General features: G+C 42.0%; 1 protein-coding gene across 1 annotated transcript in view; it reads right to left on the bottom strand.

Moving 5' to 3' along the window:
* The window catches only part of ZMPSTE24 (zinc metallopeptidase STE24), a 149,244-nt gene that overhangs the window by 106,286 nt on the left and 23,169 nt on the right, over positions 1 to 19,789 (bottom strand). The window lies entirely within an intron of this gene.

Below are 19,789 nucleotides of genomic sequence, written 5' to 3'. Positions count from 1 at the left end.
AAAAAAAGTATTCACTAATCAATTGTTTGGATTGCATCAAAACTTTTCATTAATTTGAGAAAATGAAGTAATTTTGCCAAATAACCTGGGGAACCAAGAGCAGAACTTTGGAGTTTGCAGCAAGCCACATGAAGAGCATGAATTGTGGCTGAATGCAGCAGATCTGTGCATATCATACAAGTGCCTCAAAACAGGAAACATTTGACCCAGCAGGATAGGTACACAACATTATCGATGGATAAAATATGAAAAGCATTTGCAATGCAATAGGTCTAGCGTCGGCAGTAAATAACAAGCAGTGTTGTGAGGGTGCAGTACCACAGCTGGTACTAGGTGTCTCTTGGGACCTCTTTTGGCCACACATGGTACTGCACCCTGTAACATGGCCAAGGAAAGGTTATGGCTCAGTGACGAGAGCTGCGGACTTGGGGGCTGAGGATTCCGGTTAGAGTCTAGTTTCAGACCGATTGTTTAATTCCCCCATGGGCGCATGGATAGGTGCTATAGAAATAAAAGCGTAAAATAACATAGGAATTAAATTCTCGTGGCAGGCAAGCAGTGACATGGGCAAAACAGCAGTGGGCTGGTAGGGGGGCCAGGAGCAGTGTTGTGGGAGGGGTGAGGTGGAGGCACGGGGAGATTAAGAGACAGATGCCAAGCAATCGAAGCGACGGGACAGCAAGCAAATGAAGCAACAGTAGTTTCATTGCACAAGTGTTGGAAACTTGGTTATTTGTAGTGGTAAATGTACATCTACCACTGGCAATAAGGCCACTAACACAATATAGGGCTAATTACAGGTCTTCGAAAATTATTCCCATGCTCAATCCTTGGTAGCCTGGCTGCGCGCAGGCAGGCTCAGCTTCAAAGACAGGTATGTAAAGCATTTAAAAACACCAATTCAGCAAATAAGATAAAACTCACAAAAATCCACCAACAATTTATATGATTAGGAAATATTTCTATCTTTAACATGACACCAAAATGAAAAGAATCCAATGTAGGGAACTGGAGATATGAATTTCTAAAGATTTAGCACTATACAGCACATAGAAACCTATAGCGCCTATTGAGACATCGGTCGCGCTAGACCAGGTCAAAGTTTCAGGCCGACAGCAATGAAGCCCTGCGCGGCAACCCCTCGCGGTGGGTCTCAGTCAAAGTCTTTACCTTCTGACTTAGAAACTTTTCTGGAGCTTTCTTTCCCGGGGTCCATCGAAGCTCTCAGCCAGTCCGGAGTCGGTGAGGGTGTGCAGGCTTGCCTTGCGACGAGCCCCTGGTCAAACTTATGGAAGTCAGCCCTCCGGAACGTTCCAGTGGGTCAAACCAGGGATCCAGGCTGGACTGTTGCGATTGGTCCCGGTCACCTTTTCTACGTTCGGACTTAAAAACTTTTACAGAGCTTTTTCTTTCAGGGTCCCTTGATGCTCTTCACCAGGCCGGATTCGGTGAGGGTTCCACAGCTTGGGTTTCAGCTTAGTCCCGGTCAAACTCTGGAAGTTGGACCCCCAGAGGTTTTCAGTGGAACGAACCTGGACAGCAGGCTGGCTCACTGTTGAGGGTAGCGGTCTTGGCAGGCCAGGTCGAGTTGGTCCACTTAAGGAGCTTTTTTCCAAAGTTGCTCCAAACTTCTGAAACTTCTTTCTAAAGTTCTCCAAAAGGGTACCAAAATGTCCAAAACTTACTCCAAGGGTCTGGAAGCTCCAAGATGGCCCTTAAAAGTTTGGGACTTCAGTTCCTGCAATCCTCTTGGACAAAACCCTTACAAATCCACTGGTCGTACTCTAGGCCGAGGATTCCTTTTGAAGCATGGTAGGTCCACAGTGCTGTAGTTCAGGTCGTGCAGCAGGGACAATCTTCAGAGTGCAGGGCCTGGTTGGCACCAATCATCCTCCTCAGCATGGACCCTTCTTCTCTCAAGATTCAAGCAGCAGAACTGAGAGGCTCTGCCCCTCTCAGATACTTATTCCAAGTTCTATGGGTCAAGCAGGAGGGCACTCCTGTCCAATGAGGTGCCGGGCAACACCCCAGGGTAAGACCACATCCTCCAAAGTTTGGCACTATTTTCTCCCAGAGCGCACCATTTCTCCTAAATTTATAATGGCCGATTATCCAGCAGGGAGAGAAGATGGCTAAACACCCCCCAGGATGGCTAATCTCCATAGTGTTTCCCCCTTGCATCTGCTCATTCCTTCCTTAATCCCAACATCTGGCAGGGTTCAAAGAGGAGAGGTGTAAATTTAAACAGACTTCTTCTGCCCGCCTCCTCCTTCCATTGAAGAATATGGTTTACGACCCCTACCCCTGCCCTGGCTTTCCTATGTAGCAGAAATCTGCCCTCCCAGAAGAGCTGTCTAACCCCAGGAGCCATTCATCACCTCGTCAATGGTGCCTGGCTAATCTACTTAACTCTGACCAATGGCTAATCTACTTAACTCTGACCAATCAGGACAGACCACTGAAAGGTTGAATTTTGGCTTAGACGAGAAAGTCTTATAACTTCTTATCTGTACCCTTTAGGAAAAATTAAACAATACCATATTGTTGGATTTAACAATACCATTCTAGGAAGTCTTTGAATGGCATTTTTATGATTCTCCTGGTGGGGATTATTAGTTAACTTCATGCTATGTTAACCTATGTGGCAGGGAATTTGCAATGGGAAAAATGATTTGGGCCATTTTTCCAACACCAGGGCTTGTAAAACATATTTTATAAGGGCCCTTCCTATATCTACAGGACCCCAGACCCCTGAGACACAAGTCGATTTTGGGAAGCACTATACAACAATGTGGGAGCGAAATGTACAATTTCGCTAAACCAAGGGGGGCATAAAAAAACTTGTTTTATAAGGGTCCTCCATATAAATACCTGACCACCCCCAACACCCCTGGGAATACCTAGGGGTGACCCTGAGGGTACCTAGTATACACACACATTGTAATTTATCAATAGTTAAGTGCCCCAACACCAAAGTCGGGTTTGGGCATAATTTACATTTTAAAAGGAGTCCTGCAACACAGGGCTGCTTTTAAAGTGACCTCAGACTTTAGCAGTGCACACATGCAAGTGCAGAAAGGGTTGATGGCCTCTAAACAACCATGCCCTATTATATACTAGGGACGTAAAGGTAGTTTCAATCCCCCTGCCCTCTTATGTACTAGGGCCTTATAGGGGAGGTCAAGCCAATCATAGGGGTAGGCTAACCCATAGTGTATGGAGGTGTTTTCACTCTATTCAAAGTCTCTCTTTTAGCATAGCACTGGGCCTGGTTAGGCAGAACCCAGGGGCAGTCAGAGACTGTTACCGCCAGTACCAGTCAGCAAAAAGTTGGGGGGGGGGGGGGCACAGGATGACTTTGCAACAACAAGTAAACAGATCGGAGAGTAATTCGGGAGAACATGGTGGCCGGCTGAAAGCCTTGGTCGCGAGTACCGCAGCCGATGGCAGCCCGATATATGCATCTTTTCTAGGCTCAACTCATGCCTTACCTTTTTCGGTCGTTCCGAGGGCAGTTCTGTCATCGACGGTCCCGTGGTGTTTTGCGAGGAGGGCGTGGAGTGTGGAGAGGACGGAGCTAGGGTGCCGAGACGCCAGGAAGCCGTAACGCCGAAGGCTGATCCCGGAAGTCGGGTAGACTCTGACGGCGGACCTGGGAGCGAGCGCGAGCTTCGGAGCTCTCCGAAATTTCACCGGTCCTATTCGGATTTTGCTGCCTTCAACTTGTCTACCGCTGGTGGTTGAAGTATACCGGAGGTTGGAGGAATTTTCCCGGTGCTTTTTTTTTTGGGATCTCCTCGAGCCCGGGTGAGGAGGGGAGTAAGGGATCAAGAGAGGGGGATGAGGACATTGTTTTTCAGCCCTGTCCCTGATATATGCAGGGCCACAGAGATAAAAGGGGTCCTGCTGACAACCCGAGACTTGGGGGTTCCAGAAGCGTGTTCCCCCTTGCAGCTAGTCGACATTTCCTTGATAGAAGCACTAAATGTCAGCTAAAGAGGGGGGTTTGGACTAAGGCAGCAAGCTCCTACCTTCAGGTACGTGTATCAGTATCTAGACTGATGTTTAGGGGCCCTCCTCACAAAATTCCTGAGCATTTCAATGGGGTTTTAAACTATACTCAGGATTTTTCCATTCATGATACTCTGAATAATTTGGAGTTAACTAAAAATCCCCATCCTGCGGATTCCTATGACCTCCTGCCTGCTCCTAAAAATGAGCTAAGGGGCATTGCCTGCATGAATTCAGCTAGGAAAAAGGGCCGTGGCAAGAAGAGGGATCATCGGTACCGCCCACACGGGAAAAGAACTCTAACTGTGACTCAAATCTAAATCCCAATGCTAGCCCTAATAATCTTGCAAACCTAGACCCGAGTGACCCTTCTGAAGCATATGGCAATGATAGCATCTTAGGAAATGGCACTCAAGGTTCCGCTCTATCGGTCCCCGTGTTAGGTGATGCTCCTATAGTCGCACGTGTGACCCTGGATTTGCCCCAAGAACATGAACAAGAGGACGACTGGGGTACACTACAGCTAAAGTGCCCGGTCAAGCATATTAATAAAATCCAGAGGGGCCAGAAAACGGAAAGAGCCTCAATAGCGGTGGTCTCTGCGAGGGCAGCAAAAACAGCAAGAAAAGAGCAATTAAAAAAAGGGCCCAAACATTAAAACAACCCCCTCATTGCGTTCCTTCTTTAAAATACAAGAGAAGTCAATATCAGGGATTGTACCGGTTACAGAAACATTCTTACCCAGACCTCCAACTCTCTTGACTTCAATGGAGTCTCCTAACAAATACCAAGTGCTTATGTCAAAAAAGCAGGGAGAAGAGGAAGAGCAGCCCACGGGGAAGGAGGTAGAAATCCACGAAGAATCTTAACTTTAAATCCTACTCAATAAAAGAATGCATCCCGAGTAAAGCCCTAAATTCCGGTATCCTGACTAAGGATGGATACAACTACAAAATTTGCTCGGACATCTCAAAGGCTACGGCCGACAGGCAGTGGGCCTTGGGGAAATTCATGCAAGATATCAGGGCAGAAGGAGCCACCGTGCAGATGAAATTTCCAGCACTTCTTCGCATAATGTGGTGCAATAAAACGTATAACATAAGAGATCCACAAGAAGTAAAACTGTTCTTGGAACGTATGAAATCTAATAGAGACAAATAGTTTAATGAGCCAAATTGTTGCAAATAATGCCTTGGTTGCGGTTCTTAATCTGGGCAACTAGGATTGCTCATGGTAGTGGGGAGGGTTCTCCAGGGTGGGCACATTTGTAGGTTTGTTTTTTATTCACTTTTTTTTTTTTTTGGTGGGGAGCATAGGGGGAAAAATCAAAAAAAAATATTTGCCCGATATGCAAAAGGTATAGCAATCCGGGTCGAAGCTCAATCCAGGGAAAATTTAGCTTAATGTCTAACTTGAAAATAATAACATGGAATGTGAACGGCTTAAGAACGAGGGGGCGGAGGCAAAAAATCTTTGAGTATCTTAAACCTTTAACTCTGGATATAATCATACTACAAGAAACTCACCTTCTTAGGAAAGAATGGCTTGATGCCATAAAGTCTGAGAGTTGGATTGGAGAATCAGTTTGTACAACTCAATCAAGTAATACCAAGGGTATTTCTATTATAATTAGAAAATCTCCACATTGCACATTGGTCGCACAAATTGTAGACTCAAGAGGAAGATGGGCCATAGCTAATATAAAATACAGAGATTGTGCTTTGTCTATAGTAGGTTATTATGGTCCAAATATAGATAACCCCGCACCCTTGCTATCCTTGTACGCACAGCTGATGTCGCAACATACACCAATTATTTTGGGAGGAGATTTTAACATCTTACTAGATCCTAAAACAGATAGACACCCCCCTAGTAAAACTCTCAACTCACCTAAAATGAGACAATGCTTGATTATGCTTATAGAGGACCTGGGTCTAGTCGATATATGGAAAGCTAGGGGTAATAGACTAAATAAGTTTACCTATAGGAACTATAAATATGGTCATGCCTCTAGAATAGATTTCTTCTTGGTTGACAAACTTCTAAGCAATAAAGTTAGTAATGTTCAGCATAACCCTGCACACCTCTCAGATCACTCCTCAGTCCAAATAAATATAAAATATGAGTCAACCCAGAGCGAAAAAAGGTGGACGTTAGATCGGACACTTTTATTAGATCAACAAGTTATTGATATTTTAAGATCTACAACTGAAAACTACTTTAAGGAAAATTGTGGGGAGGAAGTCCGAGACATGATAGTGTGGGAAGCATTTAAAGCAGTCATCAGAGGAACACTAGTTGGCATAGCAGCGGGTAAAAATAAAATGAAGAGATCTAAGATTTTGAGACTAGAAACTGACCTATTAGAAATACAAGCAAAGATACAACTTCAGAAGAAGATCAGAATATTTTAAAAAGCGAGAGTCTGAATAAAAACAGGAACTGTCACTTTTCCTGGAGGAAAAGATAAGAAAAAGGTGGCAAGCTAGTTCCTTGTCAAATTATGAATGGGGGGAGAACTGTGGATAACTATTAGCCTGGAAGCTTAAGACTTATCTTAATCGAAACAGGATAGTAGCTATCCATAAGGGAAATAGTACCCAACTAATTGAGGATAAAGTAGGCATAGAAGAAGCATTTGAATTTTTTTTTCAGGCATTATATGAGGAGGATTTAGCCCCCAAAAAACAACAGTTGATGGTTATCTGATTAAGTCACAAACTCCAAAATTAGATAGCGTTTCTTGTAATACCCTAAATGCTGATATTACTCAGAAGGAGGTCCTAGATATAAATAATCTAAAAAAAAACAAAGCAGCGGGTCCTGATGCCTTACCAAATGAACTCTATATCGCCCTGAAAGATCTCCTAGGTCCTATATTGACAAACCTATTCAATACCATCTTTCTTGAGGAGGTATTAATTCCTAAATCTTGGAATGAAGCAATAATTAGCCTTATTTTAAAACCTGGAAAAGATCCCACCCACTGCGAATAATATAGGCCAATCTCACTTCTTAATACAGATTATAAAATCTTTACCCAGGTACTGGCTATAAGACTCGGTTCTCTTGCTGATAAATTAATACAGGAGGACCAGAAGGGCTTTATCAGAGTGAGACCGCTGCACGATCTTACACATCAACTGATAGGAGCTATAGATGTTGCCACTCATGAGAAGGTACCTTTAGCAATATTCACATTTGACGCGGCCAAGGCTTTCGACCGAGTTAACTGGTCTTATCTACATCAATCATCAAATATAATAATTTAGGTCAGCACTTCTCTAAGGCGATAGCAAATATCTATTCTGCCCCGACTGGGAAAATATTGATCAATGGTTCTACAACAAATAGTTTTCAGATTAAAAGGGGCACGAGGCAGGGGGTGCCCTCTCTCCCCATTACTTTTTAATCTATATATAGAACCGTTGGCTAATATGATTAGAATCTCAGGTGATATTACTCCTTTTAGTTTTAACAACTGGGAGATAAAAGTAGCGTTATTTGCTGATGATTTGATGGTTTACTCGAGTAATCTCATTAAGACAGCTAATAGCATGAACATATTGCTGGCAGATTTTGGTGAAATATCTGGATACCAAATAAACCAGCAAAAAACAGAGATAATGCAGTGGAATGTACCCACCCTCCAATTTGAGTCTAAGAGGGAAATAAGATATCTTGGGATCCAAGTATCAAGAAACATCGACGAAATAGCCCAGGTGAATCTGCAAGCAAAAACTAAAGAAATGAGGAAATTATTGAAATCATGGTCCTGTTTATCTTTATCCTTCATAGGGAGGGTTAACGTAATAAAAATGGCTATTCTACCCAAGTTTACCTTCGTTTTCAATGCTATCCCCTTGGAGTTCAATTCATCTCAAATAAAAAAGATCCAAAGTGAGTTGAACTCTTTTATTTGGTCGTCAAAAATGCCCAGGATAGCTTGGAAGAACTTGAGCCAGAAAAAACATCGAGGAGGGATAACTAGTCCGGACCTCTTGATGTACTATAAAGCCTTTCATTTAAAAAATATAAGGCATCTTTTTCGAGAATACGCCACGTATCCCACCTATTGGAAAGCAATGACAAATCACAGTAACTGCCTTTATAAGTTTGGTCACCCAAAATTCTTCAAAAAAATTAAATTAAAAGGTCTTAAGATCCGCATCTAAACTTTGGGCAGACATAAGGAAAATTTGGAGGTACCCATATTATAGTTCGCAGGCCCCGATATGGAACTCGCCAGGCACTCCCGAATGTTTGCAGGACTCCCTATCCCTTCCCTTGACAAGTGCCGGAATAACAAAATGGGGAGACCTTTTGGAAAACGGTTATTTAAAATCATGGGAAGATTTGGTAGTGCTAACTGCAAATGAAATCGAGGTTTAAGTTTTACCAGTTGACTAACTGGGCTAAGGCTCAAACTATTTGGCCAGAGGACCTTACAAACTTTGAGAGAGAGCTACACAAAGCTCCTGGGAAAAAAGAAGTCTCGAAATGGTATTGGTGCTTAGTGGAGAAGAAGAAACTAGACTTTGATATCCCAGACCGTGAATGGAAGAAGATCTTTCCGGCTGAAGACTTGCAACAAGCTTGGCAAGTATCTTATACTTATTTATGGTACACTACAATTTCTGCACCTTTGAGGAAAAATCATTTATTTACCTTGTATAGATCATACTGGACTCCCGAGAAGCTCTCTAAAATGAACATCCAGGTGACGAAAAAATGCCCAAAATGTGGAGAGAAAGAAGTAAATGATTTTCACATGTTCTACTCTTGCCCTCAACTCTATTTGTTTTGGAACGAAATTGGTAAGATCATCGGTAAAAGCTTACGTTCATCTTTTAAGGTAAGAGCTTTTACTGTTATTTTTGGCATCTTGGGTATTCCTGATCTTAACATTAATTTGACTAAAAAACAGAAGCATCTTTTGTTTACACTTCTGCTTTTAGCTAGACGCGAAATTTGTCTAAAGTGGATACTCCCTTCTCCCCCACTGATTCATGAATGGCTTGGGTCAGTAGAAAAATTTAGGAATATGGATAGATCTAGGGGGGTATGTAAACAAACGGAGTTTTGGGACCTATGGGATGATATTAGACGGTAGGGCAGGGAGGGCTGTCCAATGATTTAATCACCGCGATCGGATTCGATGGATTTATGGATGCAGTAACTAGCATCAAATTGGTTCATGGAATCGGTGGATTTAAAGCAAGGCCTCTATCTCTCTTCCAAGGGCGCCCGAATTTAGAGGACCCGATTGCAAAATTCTTAAGATCGCATAAATGAGGACAATAAAAAAACCAAAAAAAAAACACCAAGTAAACAGAAAACTTAATGAGCAAAGATGCAGCCCAACAAAAGGGAAAAGGGAGTTCACTCAAAGTATAAATAACCTGAACAGTAAGAACACATGAAGGAGGGCCAATCCTCAAGGGAGGACACAAAATTCCAAAAGGGGGGGGGACTACTAAGTGTATTCACCAATGAAAAAGCCAGCATTTCAAAAGCTCAGCAACAGGAACCAATGAAAAAGATGGCCGTTTTTTCAAGCCCCTATCCTAGATACAGCATGTCTTGAAGAGACAGTGCAAGCGCAGCCTAGGCGAGATCTAAAAATATTTCTCTAATGTTATTAGGAGGATACAACTTTTGTAATCAAGAATAGGGCAGCAAGCCATAAAAACAGGAACATGGAACTAAGACAAGAAAGCCATCTAATGACGAGCAAACTATGTTTTTGGAGCTTTAAATAAGCCCTAGGGATTGTGGGGGCACTCCTGTGATCTGTAATGTTGCACATTTTGCAGTGGTCCTGCAGACTTACATAACAGTAAATATATTGGGACATCACTGAGTATTACAGTTACATATTAGGTCATTAATAAAACTGAGCTAGAAGCATCTGTAGGGAAGACCTAAAAATAAGCAGACATGTTTCCAATAAAATTCACACTTTTACAAGAGGTTGTTGATAAAATAAATGTGCACTTGCAGACACTTACTTATATTGTCAGTAAATATTTCAAGAGCGCTCTAAGACGCCGATTGGAATGAAAAAGCCAACACACATCAATAAATCACACTATCATAGTGATTAACGGTAAATAAATTCAACGTTTGCTTTCACAGCCACTGCTGGATGTATTCTTAGTAAGATACATAGATACATAGGCAGATAGGTTAGGTATGTTACTTGTATTGACTAGGAATAAGAAAGTGTTTCTTGCTTGCGCCATAGTACAATAATCTGGTTTCAAGTTAGTGGGGTGATAAAAGTTGGTACTACAAAATAATATAAATAATGTAAATAGGACAATAGTAAGATACCTAGATTGAAAAGTAAATGGTTATATAGGCAGGCACATATAACGGACATGCAGGCTGCCTTACAGACAAAACAGGCAGACAAATTAGACAAAACACACAGATTAGACACATATGCAAGCAGGCTGACAAACAGAGGCAGGCAGACACACACGAAGACTAATCGGTAGGTTGACAGACTAGACAGGCATACAGGTTGACAGACAGGCAGACTTACAGATTTAAACAAAAACAGACAGATATGCAGGAAGGCGGACAGACAGGCAGACTAACAGATAAAAAAAACAGACGGACATGCAGGCAGGCTATCTGACAGGCAGGCTGGCTGAAGTCACACAGACACACACACTGCCTGGCAGACAGGAAGGCTGCCTAGCAGACAGGAAGGCTGATTGGCTGTCAATAAGACAGGCATTCTGACAGGCTTCCTGGCAGACAGGTAGGCTCAATGGCAGATAGGCAGTCTGACTAATTGGAATGTAGGCAGGGTACATCACTGGCAGATAGGCAGGCAGTCAATGGCAGAAAGGCAGGCTGACTAACTGGAAAATAGGCAGACCGACTGAACAGCAGATGGGCACAGTGATTTGCTTGACTTGGAGATTGGCATGGAGACTGACAGAAAGGCAGGCAGACAGGTAGAGAGATAGATAAGCAGACAGACAAGCAGACAGATGCGAGGCAGGCTGACAGATGCAGACGGGCAAAATAAACATTCAGATAGGCAGTGAAACATCTGCCTCTACTGACACTGCTGGATTTATTATCAGTAATTACTGGAAGAGCAACATAAGAGGCCTACTGGAATGAACAAACAAACAAGCAGTACTGCTCATACCAAGCAATACTAAAGAAGTAGGCCGCCTACTATACAGTACATAGTGTAATATTAACGAAGGCTGTGGCAGCACCCTTTAAAAGTGGACTAACATCACATTAAGACGGTTCAGCCAGAATGATGCATGCCAATAAACCAACATTATTATACACAGTGGTGTTTGGTCATACTTTGTGCCTTGCTGCAGCACTAAACCCACTCAAGAAACTGTGACACTGTACTGTGTGAAGAGTTTGGCCTAATGCTCAGTAAGCAATGGGCATGTCATCAGAGAGGGTCTATTTTTTATGATGGGGAACCCCAGGCCTGTTCTGTCCACACCTGAGGTATGAGGCCCTTGTCCTTGCCCTGCCAGCCTAATTTGTAGGCCGTGTTAAATTGGCTGGAGGGTCCTGTGTTACTATATAACAAATACCCTGGGCCATCCTTGTCACTCAGCAAAGCATGAACCCCTACACCCTGGGCCATCCTTGTCACTCAGCAAAGCATGAACCCCTACACCCTGGGCCATCCTTGTCACTCAGCAAAGCATGAACCCCTACGTAGGCCCTGCCAGCCTGATCTGTAGGCCTTTTGTTAAGCTGACCAGAGTTCTGCACCCCTTTTACTGAACAGCAGGCTCTAGGCTTGTCTGACCAAGAATCACAGCCAGCCTCTCACAGCGAGGTCTCCTGCTCCAAACTAAAGAGCCCCCACCCTACCCGTGTGCAAAGTTCACTGGCACAGAGTTCACTGTCTCTCTATTCTGTCGACATATAGCACATAACATCCTGGGTCTGTATATGAAAATAGAGAAGTTCCCACCGCAGCCGCGTCAAGCTGGGGTGATGAATAACCAAGACACATATCCATATATGTATATTTTATTCCTTTGCATTACATATTTTCTACCTGCCCTATGCAATTTACGACGAGCGCTTGGCCTAAGAAAATAACCTTTCACCTAGTCTACGTTCCGCATTTAGTGGGATAGACACGACACGTCTGATAAAATTTGCAGACCATGCTTTAAGTGACGGACGTAGGTAGAAGTGGCGTGAGATGACTTTCCTGTAGGCGCTTCTCATAGCCTTAAGCAGTATAAAAAGTGAGCTCACACAGTTCTCGGTGGATTACCCCACCCGTCTGTTAGTAGATGGCAGGCGGGTGTGGGTGCTCCCCAAGAGCTCGTTTTTTGTTTTTAAGATACAATTTTAACTTGCCAATATATTTGCTGTATATGCTATGTATGCTATTTTGTCTCTAAATTGGTGTTTTCTTATTGACAATTTAAAGCTTATATTACATTTGCAAAGCGGCTTTCTTTTAGGTAGGTACGTGAGTATTCTCAGTATTTTAGATCAAGTGTGTTTTGCATTCTGAGAACATTTTCCTTGATTTAACTTATGTTTTTCATAACGCAGTTATAAATGTGTCTTTGAGGTTTTCTGAAGTGTCTCTCTCCAAACGAGTTCAATGCCTTCTGACTCATGCGAGGTCACTATATTTGTATTTTTATGCCTTTTTCTTGAGGTTGCATCTTCTTCATAAAAAACTGTTAAACTTTCAGCCTCGGTTTCCATGGCTCACATATCAGTTTCCTTCATTTTTAGAGCGAGCGTTCCCAGACACACCGGCTCAAATTAAGGTGCCCCTTTTGTCCCCAACTCACTCCCTCGATCATACGGTGAAGGTTCCCTGAGCCCTGTGCCCAGCCCCTTGCCCTCTTGACCCTTAAACAAATCTCCCTCCAACATTCCAAATCTTACAATTTAAGAAACTTCAGACAGTAGGAAGGTCACCAATGACCATCACTGCTGTAGGTAGGGGCTTCAGTTGCAGTACTATGTGTATCACTTCAAATGTAAACCTCTTAATTTAGGTAATGCATTAGAAGTGTTTGTTTGGAGCCAGTGGTTTATATTTTAGTAATAATTTAAAGTGGAACCTCACAGCCCAGAATGCATTTAATAATGGGTATGGGTCAATAAATGGAAAACAATGTGCCTCTGCAACCACTGCTGAATGTATTGTTCACAACTGTTGAAAAACAACCTTGGAGGCCAAGTAAAATAAATAAGGAGTTTAACAGTGGTGACTTCTAAATAAAGACATGTACTTTTGCAGCCTCTGCTGGCTTTTGAAGCCTCTGCTGGATTTGTCAGTAATTGTTCCTAAACAACTTCAGAGGCGGAAAAAAAACACAGGAGACAACCCTGAATATCTGCTTCCAAGAAAAGTCTAGATTGCAGTGCAATTCCTCACTATGTCGCCATGGATAAATAAACAAGCAATGGCACTGCCAGTAGGTCTGGCTTATAAATGAATGTGAATTGTGAATCAATGATTGGACTAAGAAAAGACTAAAATCATCATACATGCGCTCTAGTAGTCATCTTTGCACTCATGCATCTATTCACTTTTTGACAGAACAGCAATAGAGCATACACAAACTCAACAACAGATGCAAGATGAATTAAAAGAATAAAAGTAGAAAAAAAGAATACAAGTAGAAAAAAAAAAAACATGCAATCTAAACATGGTGGACTTATGCTTACAATTACTAAACATAGCATACGGAGTCCACCTTGCTGTGGTATTGTACATAGCCTTTCATTGTTTCAACCTGGAATGGCAAAACAATGATACACTATGGACATCATTCAATAATGGTCTTCTGGTTTAGAGAAAGTGGCTATGTGGGGTGCTGTGGACTGTAGATGAATGGCGGGACAAGCAAACAACCCATTAGCACTGCCTTGAGAGATGTAGTGTCCTCTTAAAAAAATACACACAAGAGGTGAAGAAAGGAAAGAGGAACTATATAAATGGAGAAAATTGACAACTAAAGGCCTGGCCAGCCTGCCCCGACACAGAAGAGCACTCATTTGCTGGTGGATATGCACATATGTTCAGAAAATGCTCTATTCACAGGACAAGAGAGCCAAGGACTGATGTGGACTGAAAAATTACCCCTTGCAGTGCACTGTCATGGATTGAGGTAGAGTGTAAATGACACTTAGACAGACCAGTGGCAGAAGAGAGCTCACCCAAAGGCCCTCTATGTATCTGTATCGATAGGTATATACATGGGTGTATGTATTATTTAATGAGTTTGTTTTATTAGAAGATCCTCTGGCAGACTGCTAAGCCTGTCGGGCCTTCTGAAGAGATTTTAGCAAGAATTATTGAAGTGCAATTCTTCTATTCCTAAATCCTTCCCTACAAAAGTAATAAGTAAAATTTCATGTAATACCTATTTGCAGGCTTTAATACAGAAAAATAACAATCCATAGTTACATTCTTCTTAACTTTTTCATATGCTTCTAACAATCATTGTAACGCACCTACTGCCTTTAGAGTAACTTTTCATAAAAAACAACTCAGACCTATGGGATAAGAAACATCTTTTCCTAGTGAACCAACCAGGTACCTAGCGGTTATCATTGGCGAATCACCATAACCTTCTCAGGCATTCTGTATTGAGCTTAAGCTTTCTCACGAGGTAATCATCATCATCATCATCATCAGGCATACAGCCATAAAATTACAGAAGGCTAAAAAGTTACAGTTGGCAAAGCCCTTTCTCCCAAGAGGGCCTAACAGGGATTCTAAAAAGGCAAATCTTCTACACCCATGATTTATCAGAGAGGCTAATCAGTACCAAACCCTTGCCTACTACGGTAACCTGACATTTCAGGTAATAAAACACCTAGCTGTAAGCTTTAATACAGAGTAATGACATTCCACCCTTACATGCCCACTGACAAACATATAACCTTTATCATGGGCTTGTCACCATAACGAAATCACGCCTAGTGTGTTGGTCATTAGTCACCCCACTAAGTAACCATGAGGTACTGGATAAAAATTACAAATGTGTAACAAAATTACTGCTGTCAAAATGGTCCAAAACGTCCAGTAATAGAGCCCTTTAGGGATTACCATAGTGCAAATCTTCTATCCTAATGGTTTGTTGGGGTGTGTCACCAACACTAAACCCTTTCCCTGTGGTAATCTGTGAGATTCTGTGTAAAAAATACCTGTCTACAGGCTTTACCACATTGTGATAACAATACACCCTTAAATCCAATTGCCTTTAATACAAGCTTTTCACAAAAAGAAAGACCTGCTTGCTTTGCCATACATTTCACATTTCCCAGTGAACGGATAAGGCCAAAGCCCTTTTCCATTGGCTTGACACTATATCCAGCAAAGGTCTACTGAAGAATGCATAAACTGGCAACCCTCCGTCATACAGTTATAAAATTACAAATATGTACAAAATTACAGTTGCTAAAACAATACACAACTCATCTCAATAGGGCCTAACCAGAATCCTCACAAATTGTGCTGTCTCTTCAGCGGGGTAAAGAAGCTGAAACAGCCCCAAGATGTCACAACTGTATGAAAGCAGTAACTGGCTGGATGTCTGCGAACTGCCTGAAGCTGAATGCAGGCAAAACAGAGGTGATTATTTTTTGGGAATAACCCCAACCTCTGGTCACCAGACTGGTGGCCCAATGAAATGGGCAACCCCCCAGCCCCCTCGTTGAAAGCCAAGAACCTGGAGGTTATTATGGACAACACACTGACGTTTGGTGACCAGGTCAGCGGGGTAGTTTCGACAGGTTTTTCCCTCCTTAGAACTCTGAGGAAAATAAAATTCTTCCTACCTGAACAAAGCTTCAGAACAGCTGTCTCAGTCCTCATTCTGTCCCGCCTGGACTACTGTAACAGCCTGTATTTGAATATTCAAAAGAAACCTCTCAACAGACTACAGATGCTGCAAAATGCGGCAGCAAGGCTGCTAACGGGCACACCAAGGTTCGTTTCGGTTAGAAATGGCCTGCGACACCTGCATTGGCTCCCTATAAAACAACGGGCCCAATTTATGTACGGTTTTTAAGTCCCTGATGGGCAGTGGCCCGGAATACTTAAGAAAGCGCCTTCAATGGTATGTCCCGGGGAGAATGCTGCGCTCTATGGAAGCAAAGCGAGTGGATGTTCCAAGAGCAAAGGGGTGGCAGGAGTTTTATCCTAGGTACCACCAATGCCTGGAACAACCTTCCAATGCATCTTAGGATCTCCACGGACTGTTCTTTCAGGAGGGGGCTTAAAACATGGGTGTTCACTGTATAAGCTCAGGTGCAGAGGGATACCAGTTAGACAGTGCTCAGCGCCAGGACACCCTTGGGTAAAAGTGCGCTTTAAAAGCCTAAATAACATAACATAACAGTGAAAATTTACTCTCAGGGTTTGTTAAAGGTGGGTGACCAACCCCAATCTTCGCCTACTACGGTAATCTGTGAGATACCATTTAATAAAATATTTATCTGTAGGCTTTATTAGACAGCAATAACAATCTCAACATGAAATGCCTACTTTCTTTAGCATATGCTTTTCACAATTGATATGTCAGGCCTACTGCCTTTATTGTAACTTTTCATTATAAATAGTCAGGTCTACAACCTTTATTACTGGCTTGTCACCATAATCAGCTCAGACCTACTGTGTTGGTCTAAGCCTTCCCACAAGGTAGCCATTGGGTATACCATAATACAATTACAAATATGTACAACAGCACAGCTGTGAAAAGAATATAAAATCCCTACTAATAGAGCATGATAAGGATTATGATAGAAGATTTGCACTATCGCCATGGTTTGTTCGGGTGGGTTACCAACATCAAAATGCTTACCTACTATGGTAATCTACAATATTCTGTATAACAAAATACCTGCCCACATGCTTAAGCACGCTGTAACAACAATTCCCCCTTAAAAGCCTACTGCTTTTAACAAGTAAGTAAGTAATGACTACTTGCTTTGCCATAACCTTTAATTATAAACAGACACATAGGGAATCTGGCGTAAGTTTTCCTCGTAAACTGAATAGGCTTGCAACCTTTACAATAATATTTTGACAAAATCTTCCACAAAGGCCTATTGAACCTCATATAAAGTGTCAACCATTATGCATACCGTTATAAAATTACAAATATGTATGTATAGTTAAAGTGTCAAAATAATATACAACTTCTCTAAATACGTATTAACACGAAATATTACAGTGAAAATATTTTACTCCCAGGGTTTGTCAGAATGGGTGACCAAACCAGAAACCTCTCTCTACTATGGTAATCTGGGAGATTACATGTAATACAATATCTGCCCACAGCCTGTAACTTAGTGGGGTACTTTTTCACTGTTAGAGGCCTATTGGCTTCAACAAACACTTTTTACAAAAGAAGCTAGGCCCACTGCCTTTATTATAGCTCTTTATAATAAACAAACCAAACCCTCTGATATAATCTTTCCCTCATATTAATCAGGCCTATAGCTGTTATCTTTGATTTGTCTCCATAACCAACTCTGGCCTACTGTGGTGATCAAACCTTTCCTACCATGCAACAAGTAGGTATACAGTCATAGAATGAACAAGGTTTACAAAATTACAGTTGCAAAAGCAAAATACTAGTTCTCATAAAACAGACCAACAAGGATTATTGTAGGGCACAGCTTCAATCCTCATAATTTGTTTGGGTGGGTCACAAACGCCCTTGTCTACTATAGTAATCCTCAAGATTCCACGTAAAAAAACACCTGCCTAGAGGCCTTAGCACAGTGTAAAGTCTATTGCCTTTAATAGTTTTCACAAAAAGTAAGTCAGGCCTATTGGCTTTGTCACAATGTTTCATAATAACAGATCAACCCTATGGAACATGTCATGAGTTTTCCCAGTGACACCTTAAGGCTTATACTTTTTACTGTTGGCTGTACCCTTTAACCAACAAACACCTTATCAAGTGCACATAATTTGGCAACCATCATGCATACAGTTCTGAAATTAACATTTGGAGAAAAAATATAGCATGCAAAACAATATACAACCTCTCTCAATAGGGCCTAACAAGAATCATAACAGTAAGCCTCCCGGGGTTTGTCAAGAAGGGGCGGCCAATGCCAAACCCTTGCCCACTACAGTAATCTGTGAGATTACCTGTAACAACACACATATCTAAAGCTTGTAACACAAAGTGAAAACAAATATTAAAGGCTTACAGGACGTTAACCAATGATTTAGACAATAAATAAGCGAGACCAAATGCCTTTGCCATAATGTGTCATAATAAACAGAGCAGACCTATGGCACTGAAGGTAACATTTCCAAGTGTACCAATCAGGCCTGTACTTTGTCACCATAACCAGCTCAGACCTACTGTTTAAGCATAAGCTTTTCCACACGGCAACTATCAAACACAGTCATAAAATTATAAAAGGTATTTTAACATTCATAATAATACATCCGGTCTAAAGCCATGATCACTGACTTGACTCCATACCAAACTCAGACCTGCCGCTCTGAATAGAAGTGTTGATACAAGCCAAAAAAGTACAATAAAAGTACTCTTTTCAGTGGAGCCAATCAAATCCTGTAATCAGATAAACTAACATGTAGGTGGAGCCTAAGCCCTTCTCTCAGTAGTACTCTGAAAGCTCTTTTTGTTGATCACATTAGGTCAGGTGACAGCTGTGCTGCAAAGCCACGCCTGAAAATCCATGTAAATTAGTGTAGCCCTGCGAATCAGGCAGCTGGATAAACAAAAAAATTCACAGCTGGGTGGAGGGGGAAGCACTTTTTTTCATGTAAGCACACGTTTGCCCAATCAAAATATGTACCTCATGTCCACCAATATGTGAAGGGAGTCAAAGTCCAACATTGTACACATGAAAACTTTATTTTAGGTTCATCACATAACGTCTAGCAACAGTCACACGGTCAAGCCAGGACCAAATATATTCATCCATAGTCACAGATGAATTGTTGGTTAGCAGTTGTTGGAAGAGCACTTTCGGAGGCCAGCTGGAACAAAAAATAAGTCAACATGTTGCAACAAGACAGACATGTAATAGTGGCTATAGGTAAAGAATAAGCCTCTGCAGCCTCTGCTATATGAATTGTAATTTCTGGAAAAGCAATCATTGAGGATGGATGGAACGAAAAGGCAAATATGCTTTTGCAACAACAAAAGACAAGTTTCTTAGTGGCTTTGGGGTAATAAAAGGGGCGTTCATAGCCACTTCTGGGTTTATTATTCGTAATTGCGTGAGAGAGAGCATGTAGCAACATGAGTGAGACAGCAACAAGGAGAACGAAGGTAGAGACCAGCATTTGAGGGGAGAAGCAAATGGGGAAAGAGGCTGAACCGCATTCACTCTCATGGAGTGCTTAACCAAAAAACAAGAGAGTAGAGGAAGGCCACAAGTCAGACAAACAAGAGGATGGGAATGAGGCGATTCTACAGGGGAATGACAAATACAAGATGGAACAAGAAGGACAACTAAAGCCATCTAATTATTAGGAAATTAAAGTGAAAATAAAGCCAACCAATGGTAAGCAATGGGTGGGCCTTAAGACCATTGTAAGTTCTTGGGAAGTCCACAAAAGGTCTCTTGCAACCAGACAGCTGGTGCTATGTAACAGGAAAGACCTAAAAAGTAAGGCATTTCCACTCCCAAGTTATACTGCACACCCACAAACATACACTGCTTCTCCTTGCATAGCCACTTTCCCTCACCGATTGCCTTCCCACACTTCCTCCCTACCTGCTCGCTAGACACCTAG

The sequence above is a fragment of the Triturus cristatus genome, chromosome 1_2 (assembly GCF_964204655.1).
Source record: "Triturus cristatus chromosome 1_2, aTriCri1.1, whole genome shotgun sequence".
NCBI lineage: Eukaryota > Metazoa > Chordata > Amphibia > Caudata > Salamandridae > Triturus > Triturus cristatus.
This window is presented reverse-complemented; position numbering and strand designations above follow the sequence as displayed.